Here is a 26,060-nt window from a genome sequence, read left to right as displayed (position 1 = left end):
CAGTTTTGTCCTCATTGATCCATTTATATACTTGAGTAGCTTACATTTCTGAATTCTTCTTGAGCTAGATACCATAACTCAAATGCAAAGATGGTAGTCCCTGTAAGGGTAGGATTTAACACTAACAACCAGGTTAAATTACATAATGACAGTTTGAAATGAGGTTAAATATTTTTTGTCTTTTTTATTAGTCAATTTTATGGTTACTTGTAAAATTTTTGCTTTTAAAAACATACATATGTATTATTTTTGTTATATGTAAGGAACCAGGTCCTAGAAAACCACTAAAGAACTTTGAGTACAGAACTTCAGCTAGGACAAGGACTAATAAATATCTATTTTATATCAGTGGGTATACAAAGCTAAAATCAAAAGTGTTTCCCTAAGAGGTGAGATTTTGTGGGATTTTCTTCTGGTATCATGTAGCACCAGAGCATCCAGTGTGTTACACAAAATGTCAAAAAACATAAAGGAAATTTACACACTGCTTTTATCTTTTGAGTATCTGGTACATATTCAAAATGTACCACATGCATTTTTTCATGGGATATTTTTGCAAGGACCATTCCATAAATCTGTAATAACTTTGTTAAATTCATGTGTGCCAATTGTGTCCAGGAAGAGACAAATGGCAGAGGAAGAGTATAAAGACTGGACTGTATGGAACTTTCATTCCTAATTAATTGATATTTATATGAGAAAAGGTAGACTTTGATAAGCTATATTAAAAGGCTGAAAAGGAATGCTCTTAACCTTCACAAAAACTTTCAGAGTATTGCCATTTTCTCTAGAATATATCCCCCACAATCCACCATATGGTAAAGGGCTTCTATCAAACAATAAAACACTGCATGACATTCTATGGTTTTCACATTGAAGGCATCAATCCATACCACTTAACCTTTCATTCCAGACTAATTACGCCCACAAATCCTTCCAGTATACCTTTCCCAAGTTACATTTTATTGCTCCTTAGCCTCTACTCTCTGGACTCCAGCCACACCATTCAACTTATATTTGCCTATTTCTGATTTTTATTATTTATCTTCAATATAAGTATCTTATCTTTATAATTATAATTGAAGCCATATCTAATGCTCTTTGTTTCAAACTTCTTCCACTTCCCATTGTAGTTTTAGGTGCTAAATATTCATCAGCTGGTGGTCTATATTTCATTAAATTGACTCAACTGAGAACTTACCATGTATCTTTTGCACATGAACTTGATATATAAAAATTCCAAGTGTTGTATTTCCCTGATTTTCTTTTATTTATGTGACAGTAGACTGGATGCATGGCTCACCCAAATGAATCAGTGGTGTCTGAGTTTGTGCTGCTGGGACTCTCTAGTTCTTGTGAACTTCAGCTTTTCTTCTTTGCTATCTTCTCTGTTGTGTATGTGGCATCTGTGCTGGACAGCATCATGATTACTGTTGTCATTTCCTCTGACTCCCATTTGAACTCTCCCATGTACATCCTGCTCAGGAAACTTTCCTTCATAGATACCTGCCAGTCTAACTTTGCCACCCCTAAGATGTTTGCAGACAATTTTGTTAAACATAAGACAATCTCCTTTGGGGGTTGCATGGCCCAGACATTCATTCTTCATAGTTTCGTTGGGAGTGAGATGATGTTGCTTGTAGCTATGGCCTATGACAGATTTATAGCCATATGTAAACCCCTGCACTACAGCATCATTGTGAACCAGAGACTGTGTATAATTTTTGTGCTTATTTCCTGGGTTGTGGGTATTCTTCATTCTGTGAGCCACTTGGCATTTACCATGGATCTGCCATTCTGTGGCCCCAATAAGGTAGGCAGCTTCTTTCATGACCTTCCACTGGTGATAGAGCTGGCTTGCATGGAAACATAAGAAATGGATATCCTGACACTAACAGTGACCTTATCTCATTGAGCTGTTTCCTGGCTTTAATTATTTCTTATGTCATCATTTTGATCACTGTTTGGGACAGGTCCTTCAGTGGGTCATCCAAGGCATTTCCACATTAACTGCTCACATCATGGTGGTGATTCTTTTCTTTGAGTCCTGCATTTATTTCTATTTGTGGCCTTTTAGAAGATTTTCTGTAGATAAGTTCCTTTCTTCATTCTACATTGTTTTCACACCCTTGTTGAACCCCATCATGAATTCTCTGAGGAATGATGATGTAAAGTCAACCATGAGTAATTTAAGAAACCATCATGTGGAGTCCTTGAAAAACTAGGGGCCATCATGAAGGGGCACGATCCTACATGGAAATGAAAAGACTTCAGCAAAGCAGAGAATCATACCAACTGTCTCTCCTAATGACATGGGTTATATGTTTACAGAATTGTTATTTCACTATAAGTATAAATTAATTTCTCCTGGTTTGTTGTTTAAATATAATTTTTCACCAATTCTTTATATTTCTAAAATACAAACTTTCTTGAAATTGTTTAATCATATTTTCAAATATTTTATACAAAAAATGGATTCTAATGTGCATGAACTACTGATATGGACTAAAATTATAATTTCTTTAATAGAGTATGTAGAATCTTTAAACATGGCAATCAATATGAATGAGTTAATTAAGTTTCTGATGTCTTCATTCAACCTATTCACAGCATTATTGCATGTATAGATATAGTAGAAAAATCATATTTCACAATGTCTTTCTTTCACCTCACAGATGTAATTTTGTTAGCCCATCTTCTCATTAGTTTTGACTATTTTGGTTATTTATTTTTTTCCTTACCCTATCATTAATGATAAATAAATGTTTTTATAATATTTTTGTGGGGTTTTATTTGGATTATTTGGTTTGCATTTCTACACATTACAAGAGATTTTCTAGTTGGTGTCATCAGCAACATGTTTTTGAAATAGGATATATGGGTCACAGTGGATTCTGCAATATTTTCAGAAAATTCAAAATATCTTTGAAATCACTTGCAAACACGGCAGGCTTTGAATATTTAAATGCAAAGGAAAATAATTCCATATGTATCTAAAAATGATGAATGCACACTGACAAAAATTATTGTGGTTGAGGACCAAATTTGAAATATATTATTCATATTTCCTGGAAACTGAAGGTAAAAATTCATGTCCATCAAATATAAAAATTGTGTGTATTAAATATTGCTTCATTTCCTATCCATAATTTTTCCTATGTGTTTTCCACCTGAGATTTTGTTATGAAAAATGCCTTTTGAATGGGTAGTTTTGTGGGCACAGAGGTGGAGGGAGTGAAGTTCAGGGAGTGAGCAATAGTAGACACCGGTTTTCACAAACTCATGTATATAAGTTAGCAGAGGGATGTTGACCTCAAGAAGACAAAGGAGGCAAGAGTATTGTGAGCTTTAAAGGGGGACAAATACAAAGTAAAATCTTTTTTGGATGATAGCTATTATAGTACTCACTTTCATAAATAAAATTATCTCCAACATGGATATTATTTTCATTAATAGAAGAAGCAGATAAGAAGAAGAAAAAGGAAGCAGCAGTGGTGGTGGAGGACATTGAGTACAGGACATGCATGTGGTGGGATGGGGAAGCATCCAGAATCACCTTTGTCTTGGACCACAGCAAAAATGAGACAAATAGGATGTACTATGTGACTTGTGGGGCTGCAGACATTGTATCTCAGTTCCTCTATTAATAAATGAGGGCAAGACCTATGCCTCTTTTGGAGAAAAAATCATGAATAATAGAGTCAATGAATGTCTGATGCTTTAGATTTTACCATACTGATTTGAATGAACCAAGGGAAGAAAAGAGAAGTCAAAAATGAAATAATATCTGACTTTAAAATTCTGAGTATGTAAATGATATTAAGATCCTTTAATTAAAAGGTTTGAAAATTCAGAATAACAGTGAAGAAAATTTACATGCAAGCCATATTAAAATATTTATCTATTAACAAGAATTTAAAAAATCAAGACATTAAAAATTAAAAATTTTTTTAAAACAAAAATATTCTATTAACAAGTTAAAATATTTAAATGTGCTCAGTTTGTACTAACAAGATAAAAAGACATAATTTGAGGAAACAATATTATATGCAATTGGTGAGATATAAAGAACATTGAGTGCTGGGTTTGGAGGTCTGAGTTTACATCAGTGACAGACTTTACTATCTAACCCTGAGTACGTTACTATATTATCACCTGGAGTCTTAATGAGAATTATAAAATATACTGAGATCCTCATAGTAAATATGAAATGAGATGTGTATTTGTAAGCACCTAGGATAATATCTGACAATTAGCAGGTTTTCAATATATTCTGGTCCTTATTTTTACTTTTCTGTGGGAGTGATCTACTTTTTTCCACTTCATCTCTACTGAATGGTTTCCTGAAAGATTCAGGTTAATCTATGTCTGTTCTTCCTCTGAACAAAAGTTGGGACATTAGAATTGTCATCAATTACTTTCTCATTTTCTTACTTCTCTACTGGTCTTCATGTCTCCTTTTTCCAGAAATAACAAAATTTCCTGATTACCATTTGGCTTGCCTTTACATTCTGATTTGTCAATCAGAAAATCTAAAGGGAGATCTGTTATACATCCATAAATGCATTTAGACCTGTTTTCACTCTTGGACATTTTTGTACATCTCATAGAGGTCTTTTTAAGACTGAGCTTAACCAAAATGAGTGTTTGTGATATTGTACTGTAGTATCATGGCAAAGTCTTTTCACTGGCATGCTTCTCAGAAAGAAATACAAAACCATATTGAAAGATATTTCTAAATGTATTATCTGAAATTATATGGGAAATATTAACCAATGAGAATACCCAAGATAATAATTTTAGAAGAATAAAAATTTGAAAGGAAAAGATAAAACCATGCATGCTTACCATAAGTTTTATTGTATATTAGAACAACTGAAGAGATTTAATGGAAAAGCTGCTGCAAATAATAGAATGCATTTAAGTAATAATTTATAAAGTTGACATTGAAACTAATGTGGTAAAACCATTTCTCCTGTATCATATAGCAAAATCCTAAATACTTTAAAACATACTCTAGGTGAGGCTGTGATGAGATAATGCTGGTAGGAATGTTAAAGGACACAGCCCATGGAGGGGCATTTAACAATATTAAAGGAAATGCACATGCATTTACTATTTGAGCCAATAATGACTTTTCTAAGAGTCAGCCAAGAAGATACAGAACAGACAGGTGTGTAAATGTATTAAATGCAGCATTACTTTTAGTAGCAAAATAACGGTAATCACTTATACATCAAATATTGTTTAATAAAATAACCTACACCCACTCTGGAGTACTATGAAGCTATGAAAATTAAAGAGGAGTACCTGTATTATTACTATGGGTTTACTTAAATAAGTGCCCCTAAAAATGTGGCCCATAGACCAACATTGTTCGTAGAACTGTTTGTTATCAACTGCAGCAAGATATATACAGATATTGAGAGTAAAAATGTTAAACCTTTTATGGAATTGTGAAATTTTCTCAATGTTCAAGCACACAATTTTCTATTTTCAGAAGTCATTGGTCCATGATGAATTAGAATAACCATCTTGATGGTGCTTTGATTTGAATATTTTCCTGGCCTCACAAGCAAGAGCATATAAATTTCCATTTGCTTGAGCAGCCTATGAAACTGTAATAGTGATGTTTGAACTGTGGTATGTATGGGACTTGTGTTATTTAACCAAATGGTGTGATCGAAACATGTGTGTACTGGAACTGTGCAAAGTGAGGACAGCCTCTGTGAAAGAATGTGTGTGTGATTGAGATAAGTCTAACATATATATTATGCTACCTCTAAGGGTCTAGAGGTGGGAGATACTAGGATAGAGGATCATGGATAAAGTAAAAATTCTTTGAATATATCTGTGTTGTTAGTTTTGATTTAGGAGCTATATAAGGTAGAGTTCAAATTGGAAAGCAGAACCAATATGGATAATGGATTTATCATAGAAATTATACCTTGAACACTTTTGGGAGGATTTAGGGAAGAGAAATATGAATGACAAGTTACAGAATCAGAGGAAGCAAGAACCAGTAAATCTAAGAAACCAAGACCATTTATCCAACAAAGTGGGAGTCATGGAGGGTAAATTTGTAAAAAAGAAATTCATTTGATGTTGTTATCTCTATAGATCTGCAACCAAGCATCTGGTCATGGCCAGAGGCTACTGTTGGTTCTTAAATCCACCATCCAGGAGAAAGAGTTGGATGTAAAGTGAGTGACAGAGCAAAACAAGCTGGAACCTGCTGCACTGTTGCATCCATATGTCATCTATTCACAATGATCTGATAAGAATAATGGCTGTCTCTACAATCCCCAATTTATTCTTAGATAACTCTAATCCAGAGCCATGCAGAAAGGGAAATCTCGAATATGTAGTTCTAGGCTTAACTATATGGAAATAGAAAGAATGGGACCCTGCCTTGCACAGGAGACACGTATGCAGCTCCAGTCATCTGAGAACTCAACTGGTGCTGACAATACCAAGATGGTTTCCAGAACGTATCTGATATTGTTTTAATTTCCTAGGCTGCTGAAAGCTATATGCCATCAAGTGGTTGGTCTTGAATGATGGGAATTTACTCCCTTTTGGTTAGAGTCTTGGGGTAATGCCCAAATCAAGGTATCACCAACATGATGCTTTATTCCCAAGCACCAGCTGCTGGTGATCCTTGGTTCATCTGCCACATGGCATCATCTGCTGGTCTCTGCCTTCTCTTCCAGGTTTCCTTACTTTCAGCTTCTTGCTTCTGTGGCTTTTTTGTCTCTCAGTATTCATCCTGTTTACCAAGGATTCCAGTAAGAGGATTAAGACCCAACGTGGGCCACACCTTAACTGAAGTAACCTCATTGAAAGGTCCTACTTATACTAGGTTTACACTCACAAGAAAGGATTAGTTTTAAGAACATGATTTTTTAGAGGACACACAGATTCAAACCAGATTCAGCTTGAGTGTCTGCAATGTCTGGGATCTAGTTGGGTTTCCTTATTCTACATTATTTCTCATCATTTAGTAGTCTAGTCTGACCTTTACACAGGGGCTGTTCCCCAGCAGGGTGGAGGTAAAAGCTGCTGGCCTGTTAAGGCCTCAGTTTTGGGATTCACATGGCAGTAGTTTTGTTTTGTTTTGTTTTGTTTGTTTTTTTGCATGGGCAGGCACCAGGAATCAAATCTAGGTCTCTGGTGTGGAGTCCAGAACTTTGCCTGCTGAGCCACCGTGGCCTGCCCACATTGCAGCACATTTGCCACATTCTACTTGTCAAACAATTTACAGGTTAACCAAGAATAACAGTTGAGGAAAAACCCATCTCTTGTTTAAAGTGAATGTAAAATATTCTGTCTGTAATTTCCACCTAACATGGTCTACTTTCTGGGTACAATTTTGTACATTCTTCCCACGTGGAAAATATGCTCATTCAATTCAAAGAGTTTTAAAGTCTCATCCCCAATTACATTTGGGTAGAATTCCAGGACCTTTTATTATTAATTTTTATCCCTCAAGATACATATCAGGCTCACTGGGTTTAGACCATTTTCTTAATGGATATGTCTGAATGAAAAGATGTTAAGTTCTCTTCCCCATATGCCCAGTATGCAATGGTTAGAAAAGGATCAGACAACTGCAATAGACATGTAAATTAAAAAAGAGGGTGAAAAAAATACATGCCATCTCTGGCTCATAGCTATTCTGGACATATTTCATTAGATTCCCTGAATCCAAGGGCAGAAAGTGTTCCCTTCGTAGAACTTGGTTCTACCTCCTGAGGTGGTTTCCTAATTCATTGATCTAGGCAGAACTTAGATCCACTCTATGAACCATTTTTAATTTTTCATAATAAATAGCATATATTTTCTGCTGAGTAACTCTGTTGAGTTATTTTAGTCTACTTCCAGTCTACATACATTTCAAATCTTAAAGGTCTCTTTTTGTCTAAACTGATATCACACGTTTAAAATTATTGTGGACTTTCAATGTTATTATATCCAAGATTATAAGGAGATGGAAACAATCTATTAGTAACTTGACTGTGGAGAGAATCAGAAACAAGAGGGAGAGGTTAATGATCAAAAAAATAGTTCCTAGGTTAAAACCTATCCATAAGTAATGCCTTATTCAATGGTTTTGGTTTTGGTTTTAAGAACCCACCACAAGGGACACTGGTGATTTCTCAAAGGTCTTGTTAATACTTCCAGAAAATTTCAGTTACTTTCCTTGTGCTCTTTTTATTTTTATTTGTTTTAGTGGTTGCAGCCCAAGATTTTAATGTCTAGTGGAAGAATGAAAATACATGCTTGAAGGGGTGAGCACAGAAATTCTTCAAAGGAGGAGAAGCCCTCTGAGGTTGGGATTCTTGCATTATACGGACTTGGGGGGACCTTTCCCCTTTTGGTTAGGATCATAAGAAATTGTACTTTGCATTGGTTCTTTTTGGTGCTGACCTGAGTGAGGCCCAGGTGTGTGAGGGCTTAAGTGTGCATGCACCAAAAGGAACTTCTTGTATGGGTCTTAGAGTCACTTTCCTCTTCCTTCTTCCATTGTAACTGCCTTATTCTCCTCTCAGAGAAATCCTTCCATTAATCTTAAGGGCTGCTAAAGTCAAGAGTTCTGCCTTCTATAACTACTTTTTTCTGGGGGGATGGCGGGCATTGTGCTTGCCTACAACGGGCGCGAATTCTATGGCTAGCATATCTAAGGATTCTTCTTAGAGGATACGGGATTTTTTGCATCTTTCTTGTTCTGGTGTGACCCCTTGGTCATCTGATGAAGTCTTATAAGGGAATCCAATCTGTACTATAAATCAAGATGTTGCTCTTGAGGCACAGCATTCTAGGCAAAGAGAGAGAGAAGTGGGAGAGAGAGAGAGAGAGAGAGAGAGATGAGAACCCAAAAGAGGAGAACACGGGTGGCTAGCCACATAAAACAGAAAAGAATGGAATGAAGGATGACACCTATCCTGGGTGACAGAAACTTGAATAAATTAAATGAGAGATCTTGGGACTGGGTAGACATCAAGAGGTCTGGTTTCTAAGGGGGTTAATATCCTGTGTTATCTTTGAGCTCTGATTAACATAACAACAACAAAACTCTCCCAGGAATGCACATGTTCACCCATGGGCTATTGAAAGGGCATCTAGGGCATCAAGGACTTGTCAGTTTTGGAGGAAATGCCAGCTAATGAATTTACCTGAGATTGGAGAAGGGTTAAGGTGGAAGCCGTTCATTCAGTGCTGGTGAATATTTTGGAGAGATTATGGTGGACCCACTCTGCATGAGCAGTTCTTGCATTTCCTGTAGCTATAGCTTCACCAGTCTTAGTGGTAGGTTTGGAGTGGGATTAGGAATGGGACTGCTTTTCAACTATAGTTTGGGATCACAGGTTGGGAAGCTGGGAGTGGAAAAAGCTCATTTCTACTCTTTAACTTGACTGGGGCCACGTACACTAAATTGCATGTCCCTGACCACTTTGGGGGTGGGCTAAAATAGATTTTCTATACACAATGGAAGAATACTCCCTGATTGGGGTGTACAGACACAAATTTTAGGCCATCTGCTGGTCTGAACAATGGACCACTGGTTGCTTATGTGGCCAGCTGTGTTCGATTTACTCATGAGTGATCTGTGCTCCACTGCATGCTGAAAATCAGGGTCATACAGAGTGTCATTGGAATCAAATGTGATGCTTCGATTTTTATTCCAGCCTATTCCTGGCATTCCTGCCAAGTGGTCATAGATTTTGATACAAGCATTTATACAATGTCTGAGGATAATACAGGAGATTTACATCTGTCCCTGGTTTATGCTGGTGCAATTGGGTAACACCCCCTTGGGAGTGAGTTACATTTATCCCAAGAATAGTGATCTTGCAGGAAATCTGTGTACTCTTTATCATATATCTTATTCCCACCTTTGTGACCGACTATACTTATGGGTAGAGCAAATATTAGTGGAGGTATGGGTTTCTATGGCCCAAAATGTCTGTTTACAAAGGGTTGAGTCAAGGCTTCTTAGATTGACTTGGTCATGAAGAATGGAATTGGAACATAAGCAAGAAGGCATAGTTTTTACTAGAGGTGAGAGGTAGGTATTTGCAGGTAAGACACCTTTGACTGGGTGGCGGGTGATTCTATGGAAAAGTTGCACTTTTGGAAGAACTCATTGTGAATGTGGTCAAGGATACAGGGAAATTTTGAAAGAAGATCTGTTAGCTTCATGCTGGTCAGTCTCATGTGGGCGCTATGTGTTCCAAACTAGTGGGTGAAAGCCCAGAGTCTAGTGTCAATGGGTCACACTTCAGGCTTCCTAGAATGAGGGCACATACCCATTAAGAGAATAAATTGAAGAGGTCAGCTACACACTGGACCTCTTTAAAGTAAAGGCCTGTGTACAGAGGAAGGGGGAAAAGAGGATGCACACATAAAAATAGGAGTAAATTCATCCTTCTCTATTGGTGAGATGATTTATCCCATTTTCTTGAAAAGGCACTTCAGGCCTTCAGTTGATTCACAAGAATAGGATGCTTGCATTTTGACACCTTTTCCAGTCTTTCTTTTTCTTCCATCTACAGGAACTTAAGACAGACATGTTTAATCCCAGAAATATGTACCCAGATAGTAACCACTTGTAGTTTGAATTGGTTAAGAGTACTGTATAAGGGCCCTTCCATTTGGGCTGTAACTGCTTTGCCAGGGAATTTTCTTTCCAAGATTTAGCAAAACTTGGTCTTCTAGATGTACTCACAAAAGTAAATCAGTGTGATGGGGTGTACAGAGGACTCAATTCCCATATTCCTTATGAGCCTGCTGGACTTACTGTAGAATTGTGAGGTGTTTTATGGTTTCCTGTGTCTCAGTGTCAGAAGTTCTGAGGAAAGGAAGATCTCACATAAGCTGTAATGACTTAGCTGCATGGTGCTTTTTGGGACTGCCTTTCCCTGAAAAGAGTGATAGGTAGGATTTTTATCCACATCTCAGCTATCTCTTGCCACAGCTTAGCTATAGTTCTCTTAACATAGTGTTTTGACTTTTCTACTTTACCAGAGTATTGGGACCTCCAGGAGGCATGTGCAGGAAAAGAAATTCCAAGAGTCACACAGAGCTGCTCAACTACTTGAAGAAAATGGGGGCCGCTGTCACATTGAGTGGATGTAGGGAGTGCAAAACATGGTATGAGTTCTTTCCACAAGCCCTTTGAGACTTTTTGCGCCTTTTCTGTCCTAGTCAGTAAGGGTTTGATCCATCCTGTGAAGATATCAATGAACACTAAAAGGCATTTAAATCCCTGGGACATGGGAATCTGGGAGAAGTCTAACTACCAGTCTTCTCTATGGTACATGCCTCTATGCTTGACTGCTTGTATTATTGGGGGAGGTCTTAGTTTCCTCCAGTTTTGTTTAAGGCACAGATGGTGCATAAATGAGTGACTTCCTTTATATTCATAGTGAGGCATAGACCCTCAAAGAGATGACTTAGCAAAGGTCATCATGGCCTCTTTTTCATGAAAGAGTCATGGAGAAACTTGATTGCTTTCCATGATGTGTGCCCAGGTAGAAATAACTTTGATACCTGCTTGTAGCAACTCTCAGGGCCATTCTATATCATTTTTTTGGACTTGTCAGATCTCATCCAATATGTACTCTGGTCTTATAGCTATCACATGAGGGTATGGGATAAGATATAATTCTGACACTGGGGAGAGTGCTGCCTGTTGGACTGTTCAGTTAGTAAATCAACATTTTCCAATCACAACATCTATCTCTCCTCTTGTGTCCCTTAGAGTGGATTACAGCAACTTCCTTGGGCCTCTGGATAGCTTATAGGTGGTATTTATGGGGAAACACTTAGCTTTTAATAATCCCCTTTCTTTCCATATAGTAGCATGGGAATGAAGAGAAAGAAAGGCATATTTGGAGTCAATGTAGATATTGATTTTTCGTCCCTGACCTAATGTTAGAGCTCTGCTCAGTGCAAGGAGTTCAGCCTTCTGGAAAGACACACGTGCTGAGGGGTTTTGACTCTATAATTTGTTGAAGGTCTTCAGCTACATAGTCTTAACTTTGAGTTCCTTCAATGATGAAACTATTCTCATTTGTGAACCAAACCTTGTTGGGATTCTTTAGGGATTCATCCTTCTGGTAGCAGCAACTAGAGTTCACCTGAAAAATTGCCTCTACTCATAAATGGGTTGAAGGCTCTCATTCTTCTGTTGGCATGAGATTGGCTGGGTTTAAAATATGATATCTTTTTAGTATGACTCATGGTGTGTCAAGGAAGAGGACTTGGCATTTAAGTTAAACGTCCTCCTCTCAACCATTGATGGCCTTTGGTCACTACAACGCTTTGAACCTGATTAGGGGTATGAATTTTGAGTAGCTGGATCATCGTAAGATTAGAGACATCCTCAATAAGGAGTGCCAATTGCAGCTATAACCCTCAGGCTTCCTGTCCATCCTCACGCTACTGAATCTAAGTTGTTTGGAAAAGTAAGCTACTTGCCAAAGATACTTTTCCAGTTTCTGAGTTAAGACTCTGAAGGCCACTACTTACCTTTTTCCCAATACAAGGTTAGTGATTTCTTCATATTTGGCAGTATCATAGCTGGAGATGAGGTTAGAAGGAATTTAAGAGCTTGGAAGACTTTTTGTTTTTCCTCTGCCCACTCAAGAGTGTCAGTGCAATTACCCCCAAATCCAGGGATCCAAATCCTGCAATCAACAGTCATATCTAAGAAAAACCTGAATTATTTCTTGGTCCCTGGTGGAGCTAGGCTAGTTATACATCTATGTGACTTGTACTGAGCACCCAAGCCCCCAGAGAGGGAATGAATCCAAGATATTTCACTGTCTGCTCAGAGATCTGGGCTTTGGAAGGCAATATTAGATACCCTTGTGTTTTAGTCTACCAAAACTGCCAGAATGCAACACATCAGAGATGGGTTGACTCTAATAAAGGGGAATTTATTTAGTTAAAAATGATAGTTCTTCAGAAGAAAGGCAGCTAACTTTCATATGAGGCTCTTTGTTACATGGGAACGCACATGACGATGTCTGCTGGCCTTTTCTCCTGGCTTCTGGGTTTCAATGACCTTCTCTGGGATTACTCCCTTCTGTGTTCTGAGCTTTGAGTGCTGAGATGAGGTATGCTGAGCAGCTTGGCCTGTGCTGCATTGAGTTCTCTTATGACCTCTCTCTTTTAAGCTTCCAGCTAATTAAATTAAACACCACTAATTGTGGAAGGCCCTCCACTTAGACCCACTGCAGATGTAATCAGTCATAGATGAATTTCACATTATAATGATTGAAGTCCACAGAAGCAGAATGAGAAACTCTCACCTGGCCATGTTGACACCTGAAGCTAATTAACTACCACCCCTTGTTTCCTAGAAAATTTAAAACTTGAACAGTATTTCTATTGGAAGCTTCAATTGTGGGACTACAAATTAGTATGTCATCTACTGCAGTATACTTTCAAACCAGGCCCCTCCTCAACCACACCTTACCCAGCAACCGATAGCGTCATCCTATCCTCCAATCACAGCGCCTTCTTTACTGGCCACCTTTTTTCAACCCTCTACCCGGCTACTAAACACCTCACGCACTTATCTCTCTCTCCCTTTGGCTCTAACGCCCCCCCATCCTCCACTTCTCCTCCGTCCCAAGCCATATTTAGACATAATGTCTCCTTCCACCAATCAGCTAAGCCCACGGCCACCCTTTCCTGAGATCATCCCCCTCTCCACCGCTTCTATATAAGCAAATGTGCTTCCCTTAATAAAGGTCCTGGTGCGCAGTCCTGCTAACTCCACTTGGTCCCGTGGTTTGATATCCGTCCCGCGTGCGCGCGTCCTGCTCTGTCGAGCCCCCGGAGGCATAGGCCAACACTTCCCCCGACCGCTGGCCGCAGAAGACCCCCCATCGAGGAAGGCTTAGCAAACCTCCCTCCCCGCAATCTACACACCGTAGTAGGGGTCTGGTTTCAAGGCTTAATTCCCCTAGTATTTTTCCAATGGCATTCCCAAATAGGTGTGACTTTTACAAAATGGCAGCGTGAGTGCTGTCTTGGTATACTGTCACGTGTCTGTGGATCTAGGAAGAGTACACTTGGAAGCAAACAATTGCAGGGAATCGAGGTGAAGTGGATTGCAAAAGAAAGCAGCTTTGAGGTTTACAACCATGAATAACTTCAAATCTCCTAGTGATTGAGTGAAGATGCAGTAGAGATTTGGTACTACTGATGACACTGAAGTCCTATACCATTCTGTAGTCTCCATTTGGTGTCAACACTGGAAAGATAGTGTTGCAAGGAATGTTTCTTTGCCTCCAGCTTAAGAGGAAGGTGTTTGGATCTTTGAGAGATTTTTATTGGCTGGGCACTGATAACCCTCCCAGGAATTTCTTGGTCTAAAACCTAGGACTATACCTGAGACTGAATGTCTTTTGTTCTATTATTTGTATCTCTGCCAGTGAGAAGGAGAAAAAGAGGAAAGATTAGAAAATGGTGAAGGGTACTGTGGTAGTTAGATTCAATTGTTAACTTGGCCAGGTAAAGGTACCTAGTTCTGTTGCTGTGGACATGAGCCAATGGTACATGAACCTCATCTGTTGCTCATCACATCTGCAGTCGGCTAGGAAGTGTGCCTGTTGTAATGAATGATGTTTGATTTAATTGGTTGGTGCTTAAATGAGAGAGCTCAACATAGTACAGCCCAAACAGCTCAGCATACCTCATCTCAGCACTCACAATTCAGCCCAGGGCTTTGGAGATGCAGAAAGAAATCACCTCAGGGAAAGTTGTTGGAACCCAGAGGCCTGGAGAGAAGGCCAGCAGATATCACCCTGTGCTTTTCCATGTAAGAAAGAACCTCAGCTGAAAGTTGGCTGCCTTTCCTCTGAAGAACTAATGAAATAAATCCCCTTTTATTAAAAGCTAATCCATCTCTTGTGTGTTACATTCTGGCAGCTAGCAAACAAGAACACGTACTATTGGGAAATGGAAATCTTCATAGTAACACCCAATTGAGCCTCTATGAGAAACTTAAGGCTTGGGCCCCATCCAAAACCCAGCATCCAGCATCAGTTCAACCACCCAGGTGATGTGCTCTCTGTGCATCCCCAGAGACCCACCTTGCCTGGAAATTCCTTGGGCTTGTAAGTAGGTGAGAACAGGAGAGGAAAGTCCTCAACATTGGCAGGAGACCTTGTCCCTGAAGGGAGTCTTTAAAGGCATTTTGGTAGCTCTCTAGAACGCCATGGAGGGTCTGTGTCTTGCAAAGGGCAGAAAAGATGCCATATGAATGTAAATCATCAATTAGGTCCCTGACTGGTCTGGGGATCCCAATGACAAAGAAAGAGGTGCCTAATGAAACATCCAGCTATTATGAGTGGGTCATCTAGCCTTGTCAAACGTGACATCCATGGCCTGGAGTGAAACATCTTTTCCTGGGATTGCCACCCAGACAGCAGAGCTCTGACTTGCCCCCTGGAGTTATGAGTGAGAGTGGGGCCATGCAAAGTGGTGGAAGAATTTCCTCTTACCTGATCTGAAGCAAAAGTATTTATAGTTAAAAAAATCTCATTTATATTCCTTACTAAAATCAACTGAGTCCTTAAATGGGATATATTTGAAGCATCAATACATCCTCATCTTTATTATATTTTATGTAAATATCATCTATAGCAAGTAAGTATACTCTCAAATTATGCAATTGTTTAGTTAGGTTATTTTTTTAAAGGGATTTTGAGATTGTACTTATAATACTGGCTAATTTGAATCATTGAACTTGGATTAATTTAGGAAGAACACACCTAAGTAGTATAAGCCTGTATTTGTTTGATTCAAAAAGTCATTATACAAATAGGAATAGGACTAGAGTTTGTCACTATAATTTTTGCAGTTGCATTTGTTATTCCTTCTATAGGAATTTAAAATATCATTTTGTTTCATTTATCCCAAAATTATGAACAACCTCAAAAAGCATGTAATCTCCAGGCTCACTAGAAAGAATTCTAAACCAACCTCATACTTCCCCAACCTTTCCACACTGAACCCTATCCCTTACAGCTGCTTTAGCTGGTTTATTCATATTCAGGCAAAGTTTAAGAGGCCCTGAGATCAAGGATAGATGAGAAATAAAGAATGAGGCCTGGTCTGTTGAACATGGATTTAAATTTTTTAGAAGAGGGTGGTAGGATTTGAGAGTTTCTATGCCTTTCTTTTAATTGTTTCCAATTATTAGATCTGTTTTGCCTAAAACTGTGACTCCCAAAACTGGAAAAGGGCTTTTCCTTTTGCTGAGGCAGCTTTTTGGCAGCTCCCTAATGCCTTAGTGAAAGTCCAGGGGTGGTTTCTTTCTAATGTCTAGATTTATTTACAGTAATTACAAAAACTAAGGCTTTAACCCTCCTGCCTAGTGTTTTTTTTTTCTTTTTTTTTACTCTGACACTCCAGGAGTACTAATTTATTGTGAAATGCAGAAGGCAGTAAAGAGAGGCTCAGACATAGCACATGGACAGTCTAAGGAATTCCTGCAGGACTTGGAGTGCTCTTGCAGTCAAGGCCCAAAGAATAGAGTCAACCTTTACTCATTTAACCTTTGGGTCTACAGGGTGTGAGGAGCTCATCCTCCACCACCCTCCAGTGGAAGGAGTTCCATGGTCAAATGAGCTAGCTAAATTTATGTTCTATGGCTGGAGAAGAGAGAAGGACAAAGACAGAAAGCAAAACTCTTATATGTAGGGTTTGTTGTCTTTTCATGGTTACCAAACTTGATGTTGGACAGTCCTGGGAGTTCTCAAGAATTCAACCAGGAGCCATCACAATGAGGGTTCCTGTCTCTGTAGCAGGAAGGAATTGAAGGACTAATCAGTGTGTGGCAGCCCAAAACTTTAATGCATAGTGAAATGTTCAAAGGAGGTGAGCATAGGCATTCTCCACATGAAGAAAAGCTGGCTCTTTGCATTTGATAGTCCCTCTTCCTGGAATTCTCTTCCCTTTAACGTCTGCATAGCTTACTTTTTAACCTCAGTCAGATATTTTCTTGAAGTCGTATCAGAGAAGACTTCTCTATTTAGCGCTGCATTTTCAATAATCCTTATTCCTCTCCTCTTTACTCTATTTTGTTCTGTAGCATCTATTACCACTCAACATGCTATATAACATACTTATTTACTTACTTTTTATTTTCTGCCTCTTCCAGTTCCCCAACAAATAATCTCTGAGGGTAAGGGTTTGTTTTCTTCATTTACTCTATGAACTAAGCTGAGAAATTTGACTAGTACTTGGTAGACATGAAATGAATATTGTTGAATGAATACTGAATGAATAAGTTTTTACAAGTATGGAAATTAAGAATGATAAAATTATGCAACTGTTATCCCTGGTTTCCTATTCAGCTCTGAAAGAGTCAACAGACAACTGAGAGTACCTTGTTTCTTAACTAACTCCAAAGGAACTAATACAGCTGCAAACTTCAGCCATTCAATCTCCCCAAACCATTGCACACTCCCCAAAGCATGAGAGCTTGTAAAATTCTGAACCCAAGGCAAACTATTAGGTAATAATAGGAAGCAGAGAGTCGTAAAGATTGTTAATCATTTGCCCAAAGACAAATTTTTGGTATGTGACAACAAACACAAATACTGCTAACTATCTTCTCCTAGAACAAAAAAGAAAACTAGCATTCAAAGGTTGCTCTGGAAACCTGTGACAAACAAAGACTTTCATATAAAATAAGCTGGCCCAATCCACTCAGTGTGTTTCACTCCTTTGGGGATATCTGCCTTAGTCTCTCTAACATGTACTCTCTCTTTTAATGAACTTCTGCTTTAATAAATTTTCTCTTTATGCCTACTGGCCCTCTCATCTCTAAATTCTTTTAGTTTTGAGACTATCAAACCTGGATTGAGGCTTAGCTGGCACCATTGCCAGCAGGGCACTGGAAACATGAAGAAACAAAAACTACCTCTACATAAACATATTGGAAGTAAAAGCCTGTCATTCCAAATCCATTATGTATGCCTCAATCAATTATTTCCAAACCCACAGAAAGTTTCCATCCAAACATGCTCCTCCACACAGTGATAACTAAGCAGTGATTAATGAATACTTGTGGAGTTTTTGGAGTATTTCTAGTGATAGGGGCATTCCTTTGTTGATTCTGCTTCTGGTTGAATAAATCATTCTACTATGATGGAAAGTGCTGGGAGAACTAGTTTCATTCAGGAGAGCTAGTTTCTACTTAAAATTGCTCCAATTTTTTTAAATCTTGAGGAATTTACTCAACATCCCTGAATTCCAGCTTTTCATATACAGACGAATGGGAGTGATATAAATCAGTTATTTCTCAAACAAAATGAACTTAAGCATTGGAACACTTTTTAAAATATGAAATTGCCTGAGCTTACTATACAAACAAATACGTGGAAAACTGCCCTGATGACAGCCAATTGAAGGTGTGTGGAGATTTGGAACCCCCTTTTCCCTTTAGGAACCTGCACAACACTTCCATGGTTTCATGGATCAAAGTTTGAAACTTTCTGGATTAGAAAATCACTCTATTCCTTCCCATGTCCTTTACTAACCACTATATATATGTATTTTTTTTTTGCATGGGCAGGCACTGGGAATTGAACCTGGGTCTCCAGCATTACAGGCAAGAATTCTTCTGCTGAGCCACCATTGCACCCCCTCCCATGTTCTTTATACTTTGATTTTCTTGACATTTCTTAGCTATTGCTTGCAATCAGCTGAGTCTGAATTTCCTATTATTTAATTGTTTATCACTTTTATCTCTTCTTTTTCTGTGCCCTTCTCAGGACTTTAGTAGGCATACAAGAAACATCTGCAGTGACCTTCAATTGCATCTGCTCACCTGTAACCTTTTCCCCCTCCAGTCAATTCCACAAACACCATCAGATAGGTGTTTCTATAGCATATTCTACTGCACTGAAATTGTGAATCTCATTCCTTATTCCAACAGATTAAGTACAGAATTCCAATGCCTGTAATTGAGACCTTTCAAAATAAGTCCAATAAAATCTCTGGCATATGATATCTGTAGTGAAGCTGGAGCAAATATTCTTGGATCAATTCTAGTTTTCTTCACTTCTACATTTATTTATTTTGATCTGTATTGCACGATGTTATCTTCCTCACTCACTCTCTCTGCCTGTCAAAATTTACTGTCTCAGTTAATACTAAATTTTTGTCTTCTTTACAATGCTATATTTTACCCTTTTCCTTCACCTTTCTGCTTTCCTCCTTCTTCACCCTCCTCCTCCTTCTTTATTGTTCTTCCATATTTTCTGATCTTTCTATCAAAAGGTTATCTTACCTAGTGTTGAATACCTACATCTTATTGTTTGCACTTCTCTTATAATATGCAAACAACTCAATTTTTCACCATTTCCATTTCTTTAATTCACCTTCTAAATTGCAAACTATTTGAAGATAAGCTGCTCTCTTACTTATTCTTGATTGATAGCCTATGGTTTTGCATGTATTACATACTGAATTAAAAAAATCCTGAATTAAATTTAATTTGGGGAATGTAGAAAAAATAAGATATATTCTGGTTCTCCAAGTGATTTATAACTTGATATTTTGTAATATTTTACTACAGCTGTCATTACAATATTTAGAATGTGGCATGAAACAATATTTTTTCATAGGTAATGTTAATCATAGCAATTGGGACTGAACTGATCCTGAAGAGAAGATAAAAGGTGCTTCAAGAGAATTCAAGAAACTGCTCAGAAATCTAACCCAGGAATAAATATTCATGAAAATGAATCCCCCTTTAGTTACAAGAGCCTGTTCAAAATAACAAATATATAGATTAACTAGAATCATGGATTTTAGAAGTATTTATTCCCATGTAGAAACAAGATTTGCTAGGTTATGATTTAAAGGTCTTGTTAATAATGGGCCCCTGGGACAAAATTACCCATCAATGAGAAATACATCTTTAACTCTACCTCCTGTTATATAAAGTGTGTATGGTAAAGGAGAAGAATATTACAAGCAATATGAGAAGAATGCATTTTAGATAGCATCCCAACACCTCAGGTTATTCATGTGGAATTCCTGAAATTAAAAGAGTGAACAAATTCCACCTATCTTAAGTCAGTTTATATGGCATCTCAGAAATGACTCATGTAAGTTTTAACACTTTTGCTACTTCAATTAGTTTTCTGTATAAACTACATTGATAAAATTTTCATATTATTCCAATTATGTTAATGAGATGGAATTAATCTCACTGTTAATGGACTCACATTTCATGTTCTGAAATGATATTTTATTTTCCGTATGCCACGAAAATTTATGTCTGTTAAATGCATTTCTCTTCTGCAGACTTAGCAACTCTGATCTCTGAGATTACATTCCAGTTATGTAGCATAACTGTGGCACTATATTAAATGTCTAATATAATTGCTTGAACTAAATTTCTTCTTTCAACTCGGAGCCACACATATTTTTTAGTTGTTGCATTGATCTTCATCACATATTATGCAAACATAGTGTTATAGACCCTTAACATATAGCTTCTAATATAAAGATTAAGTTTATCATTTCTTGGCCATGTGACTTGGGCCAATTATATAATTTCACATTGATACTGTAATATAAGGATAAAGCTGTAAGGTTTACCATAAGCATTCTCAATCACACACACACACACACACACACACACACACACACACTCAAACTCATGCATCATTTCTAAGTAACTAAATGAGACTAAAGGAGGTTTCCCAAGTGGGAAATTGGTGAATGAAAAAATGATCCTATTAAACTATTTTAGTTGTTTTAATGACCTATTTGGTTATTTAAATGTCTTTCACATGGGTAACTTATCAACATTTATGGCCCACTGTTCTATTCTTAGTTTATAATGAATTTCAGATGCTATTTCGAGTTCCATACTTTCAGAGACTCTAAGTTATTTATGCGTGGGCTTCACAAATACATAGCTTCAGCTACTTGGTGGGTGACAGTTTCATATTAGAGCTCATAAAGAGACAATGCATAAAAATTCTTAACCTACTCTTTCACCTGCATGAGTATAAGTTTGAAATTCCATCTTCTCTTTTGCATGTGTATATCAGATTGCCTCCAGAGAAATCTTTCCCCTTCCTCTTTTAGCTATTTATTTTTGATCCTTTTACCTTTATTTGCTGTATAATGACTTTGGGACAGAAGAAAATACCTATTTGATTTTTTATGAATTCTATTAAGTTTTGGGTGTAAAGTTTATAGAATTACTCAGAATTATATGGTCAACAGTAGAGATTTGGTTTAAAATTCCGTTTCTGATATCTAATTTTATTTCCTGACTTTTATGTCTCCCTTATTAATTAGAGGTCTGAATGATCCCTCCATTTTTTATGTTAAAATAGTCTCACACATTTTTACTAAAAGTTCATGCAAATTAATGACATGCAGTAGCTTTGTGGTTTTCGGAGCTATCCATTTAAAACAGCTTAAGGTTCTGATTTTCATCATCTGTCTTCTGATTTTTAATACATATTTTTACACTTAAATTTACATTATTTATCAGATACAAAGCAGAAGAATATATTGAAGAATTGTAAGATGAATGAATGAATGGGAGTTTTATGTTAGAGTTTGAAGGACTTTACTGAGTAGAATTTTGATGAAGTGATATAATCAGTCTGAAGAGGATAATTTGAGAAAATGAAAGGAAACATTAATGTATGTGTAATTACAAGGGACATGCAAGAGATGTTAGACTATTAACAGGATTCCTTATCATGGCATTAGGCTAAAGGAGCAGCTAGAAGGAACAGAAATGTAGGGCGTGATCTTAGGGGTCAGAGGTATGCTGAAAACCCTCCTCCTCACTCCCCTTCAGCACTTAGGTGTGATTGTAATTTCTGTGAAATAATCTCATCTTGTTTGGCATAGAAATTTATTATTGATGAAATTCTATATTCACAATCACCACCTCCACAACACTGGCACCCCTCCCCTCTGTCCAATACAGGTGGCATTTGGAGAAGAAACTGCTTAAACTTTCACTCCTACAAATATACTTAATATTCTGTTTTCATAGACACCATTGCTTAAAAGTTTTGTCTAAGAACTGAATTTATTAGTTAATAAGCCTTCCACGACACTTCATGAAATAATAAAAACATATGGGTTATAGAAAGGCTTTTTAAGTAGGACCACCAAAGCAGAAAATATTTAGGAAAATTATAAATCTGAATTTCCCAAAATATTTCAAACAATTTTATAGACAATATATGCAAAATTAATGGGAAAATAGCAAGCCAAAATATTTTATTAATATCTATAAAAAAGGATAATACCTTAATATATAAACTGTTCTTATGGTGAATAATAAAAAGAAGGTCAGCCCAGTAGAAAACTGAGCAAGGAATGTGGATATGCAATTGAAGAAGAAAAACTACAAATGACCAATTCATGTATGAATAAATGGTCAACCCCATTGATTAATATAAAATATATGGAACATCAATAAGATGCAATTTCGTGTAACAAATAAGCAAAGGAAAATATGACATATGTCTTGTCAAGCAAGGTTGAGATGTAGAATGCACATTCTTATAAATCATTTCAGAGACATATATAATGAATTAAAATGTTCTGGAGTGTATAATTTTAATAATGTATACTATATAAATAATCATTCATACACATGAAATTTTAGCTAAAGTTAAATTTATCTCTTGTGAGCAGTATATGCCTAGATTATATTTTTAGTCTATTCTGCCAAACTCTCTGGTGAGTTTAGTGTTTTAATTAAGTTGTTGCTGTAAAGCTATTTCTGGAATCCACAAGCTTATTCTTTGGATTTTATTAGTCACATCTATATGTTATTTTCCTTCTTTTTCTTTTTATCCCTTAGGTTACCCTTACTGGTAATCTTCAATTCTGTGCCTTCCTCCAGACTTCCCTCTGCTGATTTTTTTTAGTGTTTATTAATAAAACCAATCAACATACATAGGTGAACGTTCTTAATGTATGAATATCCCATACTTGGTGTGCAACCCATTGCTCACAGTATCATCACATAGTTGCATATTCATCACCATGATCATTTCTCAGAATATTTACATCACTCCAGAAAAAGAAACAAAAAGAAAAAAGAAAAAGCTCATAAATACCATAATCCTTACCCCTCCCTCTCATTGAACACTAGTATTTCCATCTGCCTAATTTATTTTAACATTTGTTCTCCCTATTGTTTATTTTTAATCCATATTTTTTACTCATTTTTGCTGACTGTTTGTCAGCTGACAAATTTTCTCAGCATTCGTTTGACTGTGAAATTTTAATCTCTCCTTCAGTTTTGAAGGACAGTTTGGCTGGATACAGAATTTTTCGCTGGAAGTCTTTCTCTTTCAGGGCCTTCTATATACCATACCACTGCCTTCTCATCTCCACAGTGCCTGCTCAGGAGGTGGAACTCAATCAGTCTTATGTGACTTTGCTTGTATGTGGTAGATCACTTTTCTCTTGCCACCTTCAGGATTTTTCTGCTTCTCTTCAACATTTGACAGACTGATTAGTCTTGGAGTAGAATTAAATTTATTATAGAACTTCTAATAATGGGGAAAATTTAAAACATCCCTATGATTAAAATATAACAATATTTGTGATGCATTAGTGAGTAGTAAAGTTATAAACAATATTCACTTTTTGTGCACTGATGTATAAACTATAACATCATGCTCAAGTAGGATAAGTACACAGTTTGATATTGTAAATCATGGTAATTTTACATATCCACACTTTCATGGTAAGAGGAACAAAGGCATAGATCCCAACATAATGAAAACCAAATGTGGTCTAAGAAATTCTTGAAGTATTTCAATTTTTATCATTCTTCTAACCTTACAACCAACTTGTGAAGCATATACCTTTATTTCCTCCAGTTTAGTGATGCAAAACTGACACATATTAAGTTTAATTTTCCTAAGATCACAGCCCTAGGAATTATAAGAGAAAGACTTCAAAATCTGTCAATTTACCCTAGAGATTCACTGTCCAATTTATTCTATTTTGTACAAATTTTAAATTGGTGGATGTGAGGGGTATAACTGCATTTTCAGAATATTGTAACTGTGCTGCAATACAGACAAGAAATCCAAGGATGTACAATAACTGCAAATGATTGCTTCTAATGTTTTTCTGTGCTTAAGAGGATCTAAAGGAGATAAGAATATTGAGTAGAAATGGATGAATGGCTTGTCTTGTCTCATGTATTCTCACAGCCTCTGATCTTATTTCCATTTCCATTTTAATTTATAGGAAAGTTTCTGCACCAAGATCAGAAATTGGAAATCATGGAACAAGGAAATAACTCAGGAGTGACTGAATTTGAATTGCTTAGTCTTTAAAGTCCTCAAGAGCTTCAACTTTTCTACTTTGCTTTTTTCACACTTTTCTATTTATCCATTGTGCTGGGGAACCTCCTCATTGTGCTCACAATCATCTCTGACCCTGTGCTACACACACCCATGTACTTTCTCATCAGTAACCTCTCCCTTATTGACACGTGTCTGTCCACTTTTGCCACCCCCACAATGATTGTTGACTTCCTCATGGAGCACAAGACCATCTCTTTTGAGGGATGCATGGCCCAGATATTCTGTCTGCATGTCATTGGAGGTGGAGAAATGATGCTGCTGGTGGCCATGGCATATGATAGATATGTAGCCATATGTCAACCCTTGCACTATGCAGCCATGATGAGTGTACACAAGTGCACATGCCTTGTGGTGGGCTCCTGGGTCATTGGGGTGCTGCACTCAGGAAGTCAGCTGGTCTTCATAGTAAACCTCCTATTCTGTGGCACCAATAAAGTGGACAGCTTTTTCTGTGACCTTCCCCTAGTTATCAAACTTGCCTGCACTGACACATATGTCCTCCAGATTCTGTTACCTTCATACAGTATTGTATTGGCCATGAGCTCCTTTGTGATCCTGATCTCCTATTCGGTCATTCTGGTCACTGTGCGACATTGTTCCTCAGCTGGCATGGCCAAGGCATGGGCCACCCTGACTGCCCATGTCACAGTGGTGATCCTCTTCTTTGGGCCCTCCATTTTCATTTACTCCTGACCTTCTGATAATTTCCCAGAAGATAAGGTGTTCTCAATATTCTATACTGTTTTCACCCCTCTCTTAAACCCCTTGATTTATGCTTTAAGAAAAAAAGAAGTAATATCAGCAATTCAAAAGCCAAGGAGTCGACTGGTCAGTTCTTGACAGTCTGCCAGCTTACCCTCATGTTAAATAACAGCTCATAATAAAATCCAGGCTATGAATCCTCCTTTGTGAACTATTGTTATGTCTGAAATGTCATAGAACACATCATCTTTGTTTTGTAAATGAAACAAACTGTCTTATATTATCAGGAGTATGGTACTCCTCACCTTTTGCTTTTGAAGTAGTTTTTATTTGATTCAGACTAAAATTCATTAGTCTTCTTTTTCCTGTAAAAATTAACATTCCTATCAAGTTCATTCTTCTCCTGGTCACCTTTAAAATATGAATATGTACCAAATTCTAATGTACTATATTTAAATGATATTTTTAAAGTTTCAGGGGGTGCAAGGGTAGTTCAGTGATAGAATTGTCACCTGCCATGCAGGAGATCCAGGTTCAATTCCTGACCCATGCACTTCTCAAACAAATAAACAAAGTAATCAACACAAACAAGTAAACAATTCAATGAATGGTGCTGCAATAATGGGCTATTCACATAGAAAAACCATGAAATGTGAACCTGCCATACAGCATACAAAAAAAGTAAAAAGTAAATCAAAAGTTTCAGAACAGTATTTAATTTATAGATATTTCTAGTCATCTAATTTGATATCACAAATAAGTGGCAGGCATTATCCAAAATTTTACAGACAATCATATTTTTGCAGCATTCTCACCACATTTAGGTAAATAAATCTGATTGCAGATTCAAAGTTCCCATTCTTCCTCCTTTGTTTATTTACAAACATTTCTGCTTATAATCCTTGTTATTCAAATTATTTCTGTCTGAACCAAGGAACTAAAAGCATTAAG

The 26,060-nt window shown here is 37.1% G+C and overlaps 2 pseudogenes across 1 annotated transcript in view; both read left to right on the top strand.

Moving 5' to 3' along the window:
- Window positions 1-25,273, top strand: part of LOC143654987 (olfactory receptor 4K15-like) — a 71,103-nt pseudogene extending 45,830 nt beyond the window's left edge. Inside the window, exons 2-3 of the transcript XR_013162034.1 lie at window positions 11,029-11,154; window positions 24,289-25,273. The product of XR_013162034.1 is annotated as an olfactory receptor 4K15-like (transcript). The remainder of the gene's footprint in view (window positions 1-11,028; window positions 11,155-24,288) is intronic.
- Window positions 1,295-2,225, top strand: LOC143654986 (olfactory receptor 4K1-like; annotated as a pseudogene).
- Window positions 25,274-26,060: the final 787 nt, after the last annotated feature.

The sequence above is a fragment of the Tamandua tetradactyla genome, chromosome 14, assembly GCF_023851605.1.
Source record: "Tamandua tetradactyla isolate mTamTet1 chromosome 14, mTamTet1.pri, whole genome shotgun sequence".
Lineage (NCBI taxonomy): Eukaryota > Metazoa > Chordata > Mammalia > Pilosa > Myrmecophagidae > Tamandua > Tamandua tetradactyla.
This window is presented reverse-complemented; position numbering and strand designations above follow the sequence as displayed.